Source organism: Symphalangus syndactylus, chromosome 23 (assembly GCF_028878055.3).
Source record: "Symphalangus syndactylus isolate Jambi chromosome 23, NHGRI_mSymSyn1-v2.1_pri, whole genome shotgun sequence".
NCBI lineage: Eukaryota > Metazoa > Chordata > Mammalia > Primates > Hylobatidae > Symphalangus > Symphalangus syndactylus.
Genome location: NC_072445.2, coordinates 68,289,993 through 68,305,978, shown reverse-complemented (window position 1 = coordinate 68,305,978; position 15,986 = coordinate 68,289,993). Strand labels below are relative to the sequence as shown.

The window sequence follows — 15,986 nt, the reverse complement described above, 5'->3', positions numbered from 1 at the left end:
CTTCCTGATGAGAGACCACTGGCAACAGAGTGGCTCTGGCCAGTCTACGGATGCTGCACACAGAGGGCCTCCACGTCCTCTGCTTCACCTTTTGATGTTTAGAGCCTACTTGTAATACATTTAAATGTTAAGTCTCCCCTCCAAAGTGAGCAGGCAAGCACGTTGCATGCCTGTTAGCTACCACACATGCCCTTGCCTCCCTTTTGTGAGTTCCCATCGCTCCTCCTATGACCTGCCGAACATGTCTACTTAGCCAACCTGCTCAACGTACATTCCAGTTCCCTTGACCCCTCCCCTGAAGTACTTGTTATGGAGGTTACACTTCCCAGCCTGCAAGATGGCCATCCTGCAGGCTGTAATGCTTTATGAGAAATAAAGCTCTTTTACCAAATTTATGAACCTCATTATTCTTCAGCTGGCAGATTTCAGGGCATTTCAGTTTTTCATGTACAGTGACTAAACATATTCATTGAATTGATGACCTGCATTAGCTAGTTTGGTTAATGATTTCCTATAACAAACTTTTGTGAAGGTTATGGTATTTTCATTGATGTAACTAATTTGTGTATGGAAGTGGAGGCATCAGGAGAAGCCCTTTAGCTTGGCAGAATTCCGCTGCCTGGGACAATCCCGCTGTTATTGCCCATCGCTGCTCTGGGCTGATTGCAAACACCAGGGACTTCTTAGCATCAACCAGAGGATGCATCCCTGTCTCCCAGGGTCACTGTCTAACATCCCTTCAGGCATGATGGCTCTGATTTTCTATTCCCAAGGGATTTTTGTCTGATCAGAAATAGCCCAAATCCTATTTGTCAATTGTACTGTTTTGTTTTTTTGCTACCTGCTTTTCTGTTGTTATGCTTTCAATATCTTTTCAGTGAAACACTCCCCAGTAGCCTCCCATAACTCCCATGTACCCACTGTGTCCACTCAGAAAAAAACAACAAATTCACTGTTTACAGAAACTCAGAGGAGTACTTGATTTTTGTCTGGAGCCAACTAATTATATCTGCAAAGTAACCAGAAAATTCCTCACAGTGTGTCAACTCCACAGCTAGGCAGAGGAGACAAAACTCAACTAGGCTGATGTATGGCGATTCAGACCCTCCCAGGAGCTGAATAACACCCCGGTGTCACCGTCCTGGCAGCACAGTGATATGTTAGATAGACACCTCTTCTGACTGGATGTGACTGGGCTTGACATGAGCAAGGAAGAAATGGCTGACATTAGATCCATTTCTGGGGGGTGAGTTTGAACAGGGAGTGGAGAGGGAGCAAGAGGGCATCTTGTGCTTGGCAGGAAAACTTGTACTGAGTAAATATGTGCCTGAAGGGAGGCCAGGGGACAGCAAAGGGAAGGAAGGAAGAGAAGAGCGCAGAGGGATCCCTAACAGGGGCCACCAGAGAAACTTCCCTGAGACCCAGGAACATCCAAGATGCCTGGAAAGTTCCGTGCCTTCTCCCTGGCTTGGGAGGATCTGTAGGCTATAGAATGTCTATATCTGTCAGTGTGAGTTATACCTCCAGGGCACACTCCTGTATTTCATCACACATGGGTTTTCTTCATCTCACGGGGCTGCAACCTGAGTCTGTTTGTGAGCCCGAGGCCCGGCCCTTTAACATGTTTTCCCCAACTCTGAATCTTTTCATCTGCTTCCCAGCAAGTCCTGGAGACGTCCAGGTGGTAATTGAAATGACTGCATAGGCACCAGGTTCAGGTGGAGCATGCTGATTATAATCTGGTTGGCTGAAAAACTTGTTGGCAGTTTCTTTCTTAACTCTCTCATGCCAATGGAAAACAAGCCCACTGCCAAACCCCATTCAGTAAGAGGCGCTAATGAACCTCCAGCAATCAGACCGTTGATGTCAGACTTGTTAGCTGGGGCCAACACTTGTGAACTTCGATTTTGAAGCCAGCTTTCACACACACGTGCACAGGCACACGCACATGCACACACGTAAAAACACATGCATACACATGCATATTTGGCAATATTTTACTTCCCTGCTACCCGCTTATCCATGAACACACTTTTCCCCAATCATCTAGAGATCTTTTACCTACTCCTAGGAAAGGTGAAGGTCACAAGTATATATCCTCAGTCTTCTGATAACAGAGAAGCAGATTCTAATATTCAAAATGAAGCTACAATTAATGTGAGCCTTTCTTTTTCTTTTTTTTTTCCTTTTTTTGAGATGGAGTTTTGCTCTGTCACCCAGGCTGGCGCAATCTCGGCTCACTGCAACCTCTGCCTCCTGGGTTCAAGCGGTTCTCCTGCCTCAGCCTCCTGAGTAACTGGGATTACAGGCATGTGCCACCAGAGCTAGCTAATTTTGTATTTTTTTTAGTAGAGACGGGGTCTCACCATGTTGGTCAGGCTGGTCACGAACTCCTGACCTCAGATGATCCACCTGCCTCGGCCTCCCAAAGTGCTGAGATTACAGGTGTGAACCACCGTGCCCGGCCAATTTATGTGAACTTTTAAGAGTAAGAGTCTGCTCCCCATATGCCTCAGTGCAGTGTCTGGGCACATCGAACTGGAGAAGGCGTCTGCTCAGGCTCTGGGTAGTGGTATGCTGGCAAATACTTAACAATCAGCTCTCCAACAGTGAAAAGCCCTGGCAGCATTTGCCTATTTCTATGGTGTAAATATTCCCTTCATGGGTGATTATAAGCCACCAACACAAGGCCATTCAACATGGAGTTGTGAAGGACAGCACATGGTTTGCTCTCAGAAGCCAGCAGGAGCCACCTTCAGCACCCGACTCGCTCTGGGCTTAGCTTACCATGAACTGATCTCTAAGCATAAATCAACTACCCAGAAGAGTAACAGCTGACGAAGTAATTAGGGTCAGATTTGGAAGTGGGGTGGTGAAGAGGACCTGAAAGGGGTTTTCAGATTCAGATTTCCCAAGAATTATCTTCAGCAGAATAAGAGCCAGTAGCATCAGATACACACGAGAATGATCAGTCTCTTGAGGTGGACAATATTTATCAAGCGTCTTCTCATGTAGCACACTTTAATAAAAGTCCAAGCCAAAAGGGGCCAACCTATGCCCTCTATGGCAATATAAATCTCCAGAAGTTGCTGACCTATTTACAGTTTGTGACCCAAGATTCTTTATACAATAGTAATAGGGTTTTGTGAAATTTTAGGATTTGGAAAAGACCTCACGAATTATCTATTCCAGTGACTTTCAACTCTATCAGACTCAAGATCCCACTCTTCCCCACTTTATGGAGGAATAATGGAAGTATGTATTTGAGATGGACAATCTGATCAGTTTTGTGTATGTATACAGCTTTGGAACCATCAGCACCACCCTCTCCTTTTAAAAATATTCTGTAACACACCATGAAAGAAATTCATCCACTTACAAATATGTTTTTAAAAATCAATGTAATGATCAATTGCTAAATGCTCAGGTAGTTTTGTGCCAGGAGGACATAGTGAAGAAGTCAGATGGGTGCGTGTGCATAGAGAACCATCAGATATCAACAGCGTCAGTATGAATGAATGAACAATGAACAATGAATGAATATATGTGGGCCTCAAGAGTGGGCAGCTTTGCAAAATGTGAGCTGATTTTCCAAACCAGTGCCCAATCTTGTTATTGTTCCAACGATAAAATTTAAAAAGTCTCAAGATTTACATGATCACTGTATATTAAACCTGTGTAAAGATTCTTTGTGCTTTTATGTAGAATGGGGTTAGATTCTAGGCACAGATAATGCTATAAGCAGGCTTCTCACCTACATGGCTATACAGCAGCACATCCTCAGATCTTGCAGAATGTGAGATAGTTATTTTGGGGAACAGTCCTGTGTATCGTAGGCCATTGCCCCCCCCCCAGTTCTTGTGACAACCCCAAAAGGGTCCCATTGCTCTTGGCAAGGCACAGATGTACTTAAATATATATTTTGCAGAAACAGCTGTTGTGCTCTAGCTGTATTAGTTGTTTTCAGTCATAAATAACATAAAGCTCTGGCTCCCACTGGCTTGGACAACCCAAGAATTTATGACCTCACAGAATAGCTGCTCAATAAGGTCACTGGAGACCAAGATTTCTGTTCCATCTGTCCTGCTGCCCTCTGGTTGGCTGCAGGCTGGCTGCACAGTCCAGCTCCTGCTGGACGCCAGTCTCACCAGAGGAGAAGGGGATGTCTCAGAGATGCCGCTTCTGCAGGCTCCCTCATTTACCATGCCCCTCAGGCAAACAGGGCAAATGTGGTTGGCTGAGTCAGAATCTTCCCTGGGTGTCTTCATCTGTTTGGGCTGCTGTATCAAAATACCATCAACTGGTGGATTCTAAACAACAGAAATTTATAAACAGCCCTAGCAGTCCTGGAGGCTGGAAGTCCAAGATCAAGGTGCCAGCAGGTCACTGTCTGGTGGAGTCCCACTTCCTTCATCAATGGCTTCTTCTTGCTGTGTCCTCATGTGGATGGCGGGCCGAGGTGTCTCTCTTGAGCCTCTTTTATGGGGGCACTAATCCAACTCATGAGGCCCCACCCCCATGACCTAATCTCCTCCCAAAGGCCCCACCTCCTAAACCATCACCTTGGTATTGGTTTCAACACACGAATTTTAGGGGGACCCAGGATTCAGCCCATAGTATTCAGGCAGGAGATGACATCACTGTGAGCAGGGTGGAAACTGGATAAAATGGGGATTCTCGGGGGAAGAAAAGGGGGATTGGGGATGTGGTTTAGGCAATCAATGGACAGCATCCAGTATGTAGAGAAACTGGTGAAATGTTGACTGGTTGTGGGTGGGGCCAGGTGGAGAAGGGAGGTGAAGGAGGATGGGGAGGCCGCACCCTGAGATCACTGCTCACCTTTCTGTTTCCTATGTCAGCAACAGCAGAGGCCAGCACGAGGGGAGGAACCCAAGCCTCCGATGGTCCCGGTGTTTTGGTCACCCTCCGTGATCAGATGGCAACATGATGGGGGTGCTGGGCCTCAATGGCATCTCACAGAACCAACAGCCCTGAAAACCATGCTTCCTGGTGCCTGCCCATGGCAGTGAGCGCCTTGGGGGTGGGCTGGATTTGTATTCCGTCTCAAGCCTGGCACTTACTGTGACCATCACACATGAAGCACTTGATGGTGTTTTACCAAATGACTGAAGGCAGCTCTGTCTCTGGGCTGGCCATCTGCCATTTGGGCTACTTGTGGGTCCACAGCCTGAATTGCCAGGCACGTCTTCCACTTCATACACCCCCGCTTCACTCATCCATCCTCCTCCCTCTCTATACAAGGACCGTTTTAATTCGTGCTGGGAAATGCTAAGCAGAAAGTCACTTTAAGAACTGACTGTGGAATTCCTCCCTTGGACGAGCTGACTTTGCTTAGGAATATACCTAAATGAGCATGTTTGTTTATGAAGACGAGGGCATGGCCCACAATGGTCAGGAAATGACCAAGAAATGGAGAAACTGCATGGTATTAGAAAATAACGGGAGATGGTGGGTGGAGACCAACAACAACGTTTGAAGGAGAGGTGCGAGGGCACGTTGAGAGCATTTCCCCCATGCCGGGACACCAGAGACGTGGGGGAAAGTCAGCCAAGAGGCTCATGGGAGCAGCTCTGGAGGAGGGATGCCTGACTTTTTGTCTTGAATTATCTGCTACACTGAGTGGTGTGCACCCCATCCCCATCCTCCTTAATCTTGAGTCGGGGTCTCCTATACACCCGCTGACTTGTGTGAGTGGAGGGTGGTGGAATCTGTGGCTGGGTTGGGATGACATGGGACAGAGAGAAGGAGACGGTCACAGGAGGTGAGCTGTGCATGAGTCCAAGAGGTCAGGAGGTCAGAAGATTGGAACAAGAGGTTACCGTGGGAATGTCACTCCCACGGAGTTTGCAGAAATCTTGGGTAGGGCCCGGGCCTTCCCACAGGATGTGGGAAGGAGGCTTAGCCAACTCCAGTTGAATCCTGGAGGACCTGGTGGCCCCACTGACTTCTATGTTACACAATCTCCTCCGTTCACTCTTCTGGCCAAAAATGGACACAGGGAATAAAGAAACCTAGAAACCCAGGATCTTGATACATCAAGTTTGGTGTGACTATAAATGCAAAATAGTACGTGATAGGCACCTGGCAGCTCTGTTCACAGTTGCCCAAGCATCCATCCCATTCCTAGTATTTGCAGTCCTAACAACTGGGCCAGGCACCAGGAATAGCAGGTGTGTGGGCTCTGGTTGCCTCGGTGAAGGATTCCTCACATTGGACCCACTACCCTGTGGCTGTCTAACCGAGTCAGGCATTTCCCTCACTAGCTTTTACAAAAAGTCTGCTATTCACCACCTTGTGGCTGGTGGGGCTGGCCTGGCCTTGGGAGTCTGGAAGCTAATCTAAAGGAAGGGACTTCTGGGCTGAGACTCAAAGGACGGGATGGCGTTAGCCAGTCAAAGAAAGGAGTTTGATGAGTAACAAGCATTCCAAAAGTCCCCACGGCTCAACCTGTCTCTGCAATGGTTTGATCAGAGTTGTGGTGTCCCATAAAGGAGAATTGCCTGCAAAATGACTTGGATGATAGGTCTGTAAACTCTTAGCTCCTTCCCAAGACCCGTATGTATGTGGGTGCACACACAGGCAAACACACATCGCATCCTTTCCTCATCCTCCAGTGGATGGGAAGCTCTGATGTGCGTGTGTATGTGTGTGTGTGTATGTGTGTGATTTATGTCATTCTTTGCTGTACAAAGAATGAGGATATGGTGGGGAGGATGAATAGAAGTTGCTCTTATAATTAGATGTGTGGGAGATTTTGATTGCTTGTAAGACAGCAGTCTGAAAAATGACACAGTACAGCAGTGGTTAAGATTACAGACGCCCCTCCATTTACAACAGGGCTACAGCCCAACAAACCCATCCTTAACTGGGTTTGTTGTAAAATATCCTAAGTCAAATATGTGTGGCTGATGGAGTGGGGCTCGTTGCCGCTGCCTAGCACCATGAGAGAAGTACGGTTTCTCTGAAGGCATCACACCATCCTGAAGTCGAATCATGGTAAGTCGGGGATGGTCTGTCCACACTTTGAAGCAATTGTCTTCGATATCTGGCTCTGCCAACTTCAAGCTACGCCAGCTTCCTGGCATCTCTGTGACTCACGTCTCTGTTTCCCATGGCAACCCACCTGACACCATCCATCTCATGGGCTGGTTGCGAGTGGGGACTGAGATCGTGCAGATGAAGCACTTGCAGAGCGCCCACTAAACATTAGCAAATGTTACTGTTTTCACACAGGGGAGGAGCAGGTCAAGATGGCTCCTTTAGCTTCCCCACTCACTGAGGAGCAAATGGCGTGAAGCATCTGCCTCTGGATCAAAGAGAACAATCCATTTCTAGAGGTTCCATTTTACAAATTTGGTTCTCTTTACAAATGTGCTCACTCATCTTCAAAACTCTAAAGTAATAAAATATTTATTGAACATTAAAATATTAAAATAAATAATTAAAAACATTAAAATAATACTTGGCTGGGTACAGTGGCTCATGCCTGTAATCCCGGCACTTTTGGGAGGCCGACATGGGAGGATTGCTTGAGGCCAGAAGTTCAAGACCAACCTGGGCAACAAAGAGAGACTCCATCCCTACAAAAAATAAAAAGATGAGCCAGACACGGTAGTGTGCTGCTGTAGTACCAACTACTTAGGAGGATGAGTTGGGAGGATCGCTTGAGGCCAGGAGTTTCAGATCACTTTGGGTGTATTAGTCAGTTCTCACATTTCTTTCAGTAACTACCTGAAACTGGGTAATTTATAAAGAAAGGAGGTTTAATTGGCTCACAGTCCCGCAAGCTGTACAGGAAGCGTGGCTGAGGAGGCCTTAGGGAACTTTCAATCATGGCAGAAGGCGAACAGGAAGCTGGTACGTCCTGCACAGTGGAAGCAGGAGGAAGAGAGTGGAGGGGGAGGCACTACACACTTTTAAACAACCAGATCTCATGAGAACTCCTCACTATCATGAGAACAGCAAGAGGGGAGTCCTCCCCCATCATCAAATCACCTCCCACCAGGCCCCTCCCACAACACTGGGGATTACAATTTACCATGAGATTTGGGCAGGGACACAAATCCAAACCATATCACTAAGCAACAGAGTGAGACCCTGTCTCAAAATAAAATAAAAAAAAAATTTGCCATGCATGGTGGTGGCCCATGCCTGTAGTCCAAGCTACACAAGAGGCTGCAGTGGGAAGATTGCTTGAGCCCAGGAGTTTGAGGCTGCAGTGAGCTATGATTGTACCACTGCACTCTAGCACTGTAGCCTGGGTAACAGAGCAAGACCCTGTCTGTAAAAGACAGAGAGAGAGAGAGAGACAAACTCTTTTTTCTACTTTCTATCACTGTTTGTAGTAACTATGTGTTGGGTGGGTTCTTGAGGATGAATCCAGAGTTATCCAGGAAAATTCAAAATATCCCCGGGAAATTGCAGGCTAATAATGTCCCCAGGGCACCTTTGTAAGCGTGTATCTGAGCAAGCATTGAGTTAAGAGATGGAGACTCGGGTCCGAATTCTGGTCTTTAAGGCCTCTGTTTTTATACCTCTCAAACAAGTATACTTTGCTTTGCTCTTGTGATTTGTAAGATTAAATTGTATCTATATAAACAAAAGTGCTTGTAAAAATGTGATTCATTCCATAGGTGAAAATGATACCTGTGCCCATGTCTCATTTGGTGGTGTTCTCTTAGGAAGCAGTCACTTCTTCAGGAATTTCTCAGGACACATGAAGAAACAGTGACTGAAATAATTTCTGGGTAATTGCCAAGCATTCGGGGGATGAATGTTTTGTTTGTTTGTTTTTTAGATATATTATCTCGCTCTGTCACCCAGGCTGGGGTCAGTGGTACAATCATAGCTCACTGCAGTCTTGAACTCCTGGACTCAAGTGGGTTCAAGTGATCTTCCCACCTCAGCCTCCTGAGTACCTGGGACTACAGGCACGTGCCACCAAGCCCAGCTAGTTTTTGTTTGTTTGTTTGTGTTTTTTTGTAGAGATGAGGTCTTACTATGTTGCCAGACTGTTCTCAAACTCCTAGCCGCTAGCGATCCTCCAGCTTCTGTCTTCTAAAGCGCTGGGATTACAGGTGTGAGCCATCAGGCCTGGCCTGAAAGGTGGGTTTTAGATGTCATATACTACTGCTGTTGCCTACAGTGATTGACGTCTTAAGCTGCCACAATTCAAAAGCAAGAGAGCTAGTCCTGGGTGAGCCATTAAGAGTTCTGGAGCAGAGGGAAAATGAAAGTCATTCCCTTTCACGGGTGTAAATTTCTTTCCCAGTGGCCCCCAAGACAACTCCCATTGGGGTGATTGAGGAGGGCACTTAAAGAAGGCATCACCAGGTCTAGTTTCTCCATAAAACCTCCCTGGTGTAAAGTTAGCTGTGCGTCTCTCAAACTAGCCACTTTGAATGGCTCTGTCATTAGGAAAGAATTTAGTGGCCTTACATTAATATAAGCTAATGGTTTCTGGAGGATTTTTCAGCAGCAAATAATAAGTTTAAGCAGCCTCCTGAGAAGGTTGAATGATGCTCTAAAGCACCTGAGAGCAGTATGTCTGCCCTCTCCAGGAGCAAAACGTTGGTTATTGAGCTTAGTTAATTTGCCTGAAAGCTGCTAGCTCCGACCTCATATCTGTACTTGACCCTCCTATTTCTCCCATCTCCATGGATGACTCTTTTTTTATTTTTTTATTTTATTTATTTATTTTTTTGAGACAGAGTCTCTCTGTCACCAGGCTGGAGTGCAGTGGTGCGATCTCGGCTCACTGCAACCTCCGCCTCCCGGGTTTAAGCAATTCTCCTACCTCAGCCTCCTGGGTAGCTACGACTACAGGCACGTGCCACCACACCCAGCTAATTTTTGTATATTTAGTAGAGACAGGGTTTTACTACGTTGGCCAGGAAGCTCTTTTGTTCTTATCTCACGGTGTCTACTGCAGAAAATGCCTCTGTGCATGTGTTTCTACATGTAAAGAAACTGACACACTGATTTTGCTGACTGCATGGTAGAGAAAAACAGTTGACATCAAGTCACAACACAGGGCCTTGAAGTGTGTAGGAATACTTCGGTGGACCTGAAAGACTGCCAGTTAACATTTTTTCTGACACTAAACTTTTGGGAGTTCTACACCAATGACATAAGAACAAACCATAATCTGATATATTACACATACATAACACACATAACATAAAATTTACTGTTTTAACCTTTTTTTTTTTTTTTTTTTGAGAGATGGGGTCTTGCTCTGTTGCCCAATCTGGAGTGCAGTAGCATGATCATAGCTCACGACAGCCTTGAATTGCTAGGGCTCAAGCCATCCTCCCATCTCAGCCTCCCAAAGTGTTGGAATTATAGGCATAAGCCACTGTGCCTGGTGGCCTGTTTTAACCATTTTTTAAGTTAACCATTTTAAGCTCTGAGGCATTAAGTACATTCACACTGTTGTGCAACCATCACCATCATTTATCTTTAGAACTTCCTCATCTTCCTCAACTGAAACTCTATGCCCATTAAGCAGCTTTCATTTTTATTGGAAAACAGGCAGGTTGAGGATGACTGTTGACCGTGGCACACTGACGCGCACAGACAATACTCTCAGAGGAATGCCATTCTGGGTTGTGTCTCCATGGGAAGGGGGTCATCAAAGCAGGCTCTTTGGGGGCTCACAGAATGATGGGGAGTTCAGATTAGTACCCCAGCCATGGGGAGGGCCTGCAGTAACAATGGAAAGGAGGGCAGCTAGACGCCCCCCAGTGGTGCTGCAACGTCATTTCCTGCATGCTGACCGGCTCAGCCGTCCCTCCTGGGAGTGTGGGAATACAGCCCAGCTCCTGCCTACGGTTCACAGGCTGACCCTTCAAAAAAATACCATCTGAAAATTTGGCTATTGCCAAATTGCCCCAAAGAAATGATCTTTGAGCAAAGGGAAAAGCATTTGTCACTCCTAGCCTGGTGAGTTTTCTCCAAAGCAAACAGATGTGCCCTTCCAAAAATAACCATTCTGCCCATTGGGTCATAACTGTTTACATTCGGTCAGAGCCATAAAGAGCCAGGATTTAGGCCAGCAACCCTGTGAAGAGGGCATCTCCTGGATGAAGGCTCTTGTTCTGCTCTCTGGAAAACGCTTTCAGGAAAAAAGGCGGAGCCTCCCAGAGAGGAAGAAGGAAACGAGAGAGGGCAAGGGCAGGAGGGATTGGAGGAGCGTGGTGGGTGCAGTGCCTTGGGCTCGGTCAGTGCGCCCTGCTGCAGGCCCGGCCCTGGTACTTCTGAGGGCGGCCCCCAGTTGCTGTGGGCCTGCTGGCATTGTTGGGGAGGAGGGTGGGCGGCAAGAGTGGGGTGTTTCTGGGGAGTTGATGGCATTTAGAAGTTATTTTCTGAAACATAACTCTAATGTCTCGTGTTTTCATGATCTGAAATTGCCTTGGGAGCCTTTCAGGCTTACTGGAGTCCTGGGGGCGCTTAGCAGCCCTCCGTGGAAGTTGTGGTGAGCAGCTGGAATGTTGACCCGGGAGCAGAAGCCACCGGGGGCAGTCATAACCGCCCGCAGGCCAGCAGCATTGTGAAACAGCCCTCCTGAGGGGGAACGCTCACGTAGCCGGGAGGGAGTTTGGGGAAGAAAAGAAGGAGAAAGGCAATAGCGTGAAGGGAAAGCCTGCTGCATGCCAGGCACCTGGCTGTATCATTCAAGTCTTTAAAGAAAAGCTCCGAGAGCTTCAGTAACTTGTTCAAGGACACGTGGGGTATAAGTGTGTGCAAGTGCAGGTCTCCACATGCCCCCAGTCACAGGGTGCTCCGAAGACGCTTCAGGCTTCCTGACTACTTCCAGCTAGAAGGAGTGCTGACGATCAAAAATATTTCAGATAGTTTCAAGAAGAGACAGACATGCAGAAAACCACAGAAAACTTTTTTTTGAAAGTCTTAGCAATAGTTTGCGTTTATATAGTAATAAAATGATAGATTTTATGTGTAAATCCAAGAGAGTTTACATAGATATGAAGTATTTAAAAGACTGTCCTATGAAGCCAGGTGCTAATATTCCCACTTTACAGATGAAGGCACTGAGATTCAAAGAGATGAAGTGACTTCCCTCTAGGTTCATAAATGAAGAAAGAGGAAGAACTAGTTCTAGAACCAGATCTTCCCATAGTTAAATTCTTTCTGTAACAACCCATTGCCTTTCAGTAGATCAATGTAATGCATTTTAAATTTAGATTGATCAAAAGGTAACTGTCAGTGAAATTATAGTTTTGTTGGTCAGAAAGCCTTTTGAAAAAGATTTTTGTTAAAAACACGTAAAACAATTATTACCTGATAAGCTGAGATTTTGAAATGCCAAGTTCTTTCCAGACTAACGTCTGTGTGAGTCTTGGATCCTCTGAATGACTTTTGCACCGTTAAATACATAAAACATAACACCGAGTTAAACTATTGATCATACAGGAGGCGAAGGATGGTTAAGAAAATTTGGAAGAGTTAGGCAAGAGTGTAGAAAACTGTCAGTTTATTGGAAAAAAAAGACTAGGTTTTTTGCTGTCCAATAAACATCGTATTTCTTTTAGTCATTTTCTCTTGTCCAACCTGTGCAAAGTACCCTAAGAGGGAAGAGAAGCTGTCTGAATGGAGTGCACCTCAAGGTCTTGGGGGAATTTAGCAACAGGCTGTGCAAGAGATCGACATATCGTAACTTTTGCTACACTGAAGAACCTTAATTGCTGTTTCCCAACCAGGAAGGAAGAAAATGATTTTGATGTGTGAAATGCAGAGTCAAATAGATTTCCCAGAAGAATTTCAACTGTGGAATGAAGGGCCTGTGGGAATTATGATGAAGCGTCAAGCCTGGAGGGGAGAGAAGAGGGGAGTAATGGTGTCAAAGAGTGATTGATAACAGAAGTGTCCAGATGTTTTTATTATTTACATTTTACTCCCAGTGCTGTATGTGTAAATACTAGCAAGGTTAGTAACAGGAGTTACAAAAGACGCTTAACCTCTATCAGGTTATGTGACTCATCCATGGCTACCCCTGGCCTGGACTCCCCTCCGAGACTGGGGACTGCGTACCCCACTGCCCACTTCACATTTCCTCTGAGATACACAGAGCAGCTCAATTTCCACACTTCAAAACCACACTCGGGGTTTCCTGTGGAAGCTGGTGCATGTCCAGCTCATTCTGTCTCTGAAGCCCAGGACCCAGCTCCAGAGGGTAAAAGTGAGCAACTTCCTCCCTTTTCCTACCAGCTCCCGCCTCGTCTGCACTCACTCCTCACCCCTCCTCAACCCTCCTTATCCCCTCCTCACCCCTCCTTATCACCTCCTCACCCCTCCTCACCCCTCCTCACCCCTCCTCACCCCTCCTCATCTCCTCCTCACCCCTCCTCACCCCTCCTCATCACCTCCTCACCCCTCCTCATCCCCTCCTCACCCCTCCTCACCCCTCCTCACCCCTCCTTATCACCTCCTCACCCCTCCTTATCACCTCCTCACCCCTCCTCATCACCTCCTCACCCCTCCTCATCCCCTCCTCACCCCTCCTCACCCCTCCTCACCCCTCCTCATCCCCTCCTCACCCCTCCTCACCCCTCCTCAACCCTCCTCATCTCCTCCTCACCCCTCCTCACCCCTCCTCATCTCCTCCTCACTCTCCTCATCTCCTTCTCACCCCTCCTCATCTCCTCCTCACCCCTCCTCACCCCTCCTCATCTCCTCCTCACTCTCCTCATCTCCTTCTCACCCCTCCTCATCTCCTCCTCACCCCTCCTCACCCCTCCTCATCTCCTCCTCACCCCTCCTCATCTCCTCCTCACCCTCCTCATCTCCTCACCCCTCCCCATCTCCTCCTCATCCCTCTATACCTCTCCTCATTTAGTCTTTACCCCTCCTCACCCCTCCTCATCTCCTCCTCACCCCTCCTCACCCCTCCTCATCACCTCCTCACCCCTCCTCATCCCCTCCTCACCCCTCCTCACCCCTCCTCAACCCTCCTCATCTCCTCCTCACCCCTCCTCACCCCTCCTCATCTCCTCCTCACTCTCCTCATCTCCTTCTCACCCCTCCTCATCTCCTCCTCACCCCTCCTCACCCCTCCTCATCTCCTCCTCACCCTCCTCATCTCCTCACCCCTCCCCATCTCCTCCTCATCCCTCTATACCTCTCCTCATTTAGTCTTTACCCCTCCTCACCCCTCCTCATCTCTTCCTCACCCTTCTTCACCCCTCCTCATCTACACCTCACTCACTCCTCACCCTTCCTTACTGTCCCCCATCCTTCCTCCCCCCGATCAACCCTCCGCACTCCCCTGTCACCGCACATTCCCAGCACCTTCCTTCCCCAGTCCAGACCATCAGGGTCTTTGTCTTGGACCAGTGTGTAGCCTTTAGTCAGCTCTGCCAAACCCTCTGCTGCCCATTCCAAATGAGTTCTGACTCTGCAGCCAGATTAATCTTGATAAAAATGAAACTTGCAACACATCAATAGATTGTGCTAATTATTTCACAATGTATTCATATATCATAACATTACGTGGTATACCAAAAGCATGTGCAATTTTTATTTGTCAGTTATACCTCTATAAAGTTGAGGAAAAGCACAAAAAGCCATCAACGGCTTCCTCCTGTCCTTAGGAGAATGTGCTGTTCATATGGTGTCCAAGACCCTGGCAGGGGTGGCCCCACCAGTGCCTTGAGCACCCCCTCACCCTGCTGCTCCCACCCTCAGCAGGCCCTCACCCTCCCCATGCAGCCCTGCCACCCATCCTCTGACATGCCCTGTCAGAGGCATGGGCAGACATGTCTTCCTGGCTTTGCTGAGTTAACTCCCACCTACCTCTCCTTGTCCTTCAGACCGCAGCTGGGTCCTGACTTCCACCTTGGGCGGCGCCCCCTGTTGGAAGAGCCTGGAACTCCCGGTGCCTCTGCTTGGAAGCCCTTTTTAGAATCCTACTTTAACTCCCCTTCAGGACTATTGAATGATTGTGTCTGCTTCTCTGGACTGGATGCCCTACACAGGCAGACACCGTTTCTGGCTTTGTCTTCTATATTTTTGAATTGAAAGAATCAATAATAAGTGAAATCCTAACTGAGCAGGAAATTACTGATAGCGTTTTTGTGGCTGCCATTCCTATGGAAAGCCTGACCGTTCAGTCCCGGAGTGTAACTAAGTTATGCTAATTTAGACAAGATAAGAAATAGAGAAGTGGTCATGGTAAGAACAGCCATGGAAGTGCAAAACTAGAAGATTATGGTAAAAAACTCACTCTGGCAAAATGAATCTGTAATATCATTAATAACATTAGATTCTGCGTGAATTAAGTTTGGAAACACTTAGCCAGACCTCTTAGTTTCCTCTTTCTCCTCATTTTAACTAGAAGGCAAAGACAGGGCTGCTTTCTGCATATGATAACTTCCTAATTTTCCAGTGATTTACCCCCCTTTCTTACTTTCTCTGTTATCCTGGAGTTTTGGCTATCTCTGTACAATTAGACATGACTTTGGAGCCCTCAGAGGAAGAATCCTCACATATTTGGAGAATGTGGGGTTTGAGAAGAACTTTGAACGGTGTCCAGCTTTGAAAGATCTTGGAAAACTTCACAGCCGCCTCAGCTTGCTTGTCGTGATTTCTGTGGATTTTCACTTAAGTCTTTCAATGTACACATCTGAAATTTTATGAATAAATTTAGTGTGAACCAATTGATCAGCAGCTCGATGGTTTTATCAACTTGCTAAAGTTGAAAGTTAATCTCTATCCAGGGAGGTTCACTAAGTGGAAGTCTGAGTTTGGGGTAAGGCTCCCTGTTCTGTGAGTGTTTGCCTGTGCGTCCTACTCTGTATCCGCATTAACGTTCTGAAGTTACATGAAATTTACAAAGGCAACGGAAACAAGAAGTGATTACATATCCATGGGAACTCGAGGATACTGTAAATCAGCCCCCCTGGCTCTGAAGACTGACCTGACATTTTGGCTTTTAGATTTTGGGAACA

At 47.0% G+C, this 15,986-nt stretch overlaps 1 long non-coding RNA gene across 1 annotated transcript in view; it reads left to right on the top strand.

The window, feature by feature from the left end:
• LOC129473263 (uncharacterized) overlaps positions 1–15,986 on the top strand; it is a 264,435-nt gene that overhangs the window by 230,104 nt on the left and 18,345 nt on the right. The window lies entirely within an intron of this gene.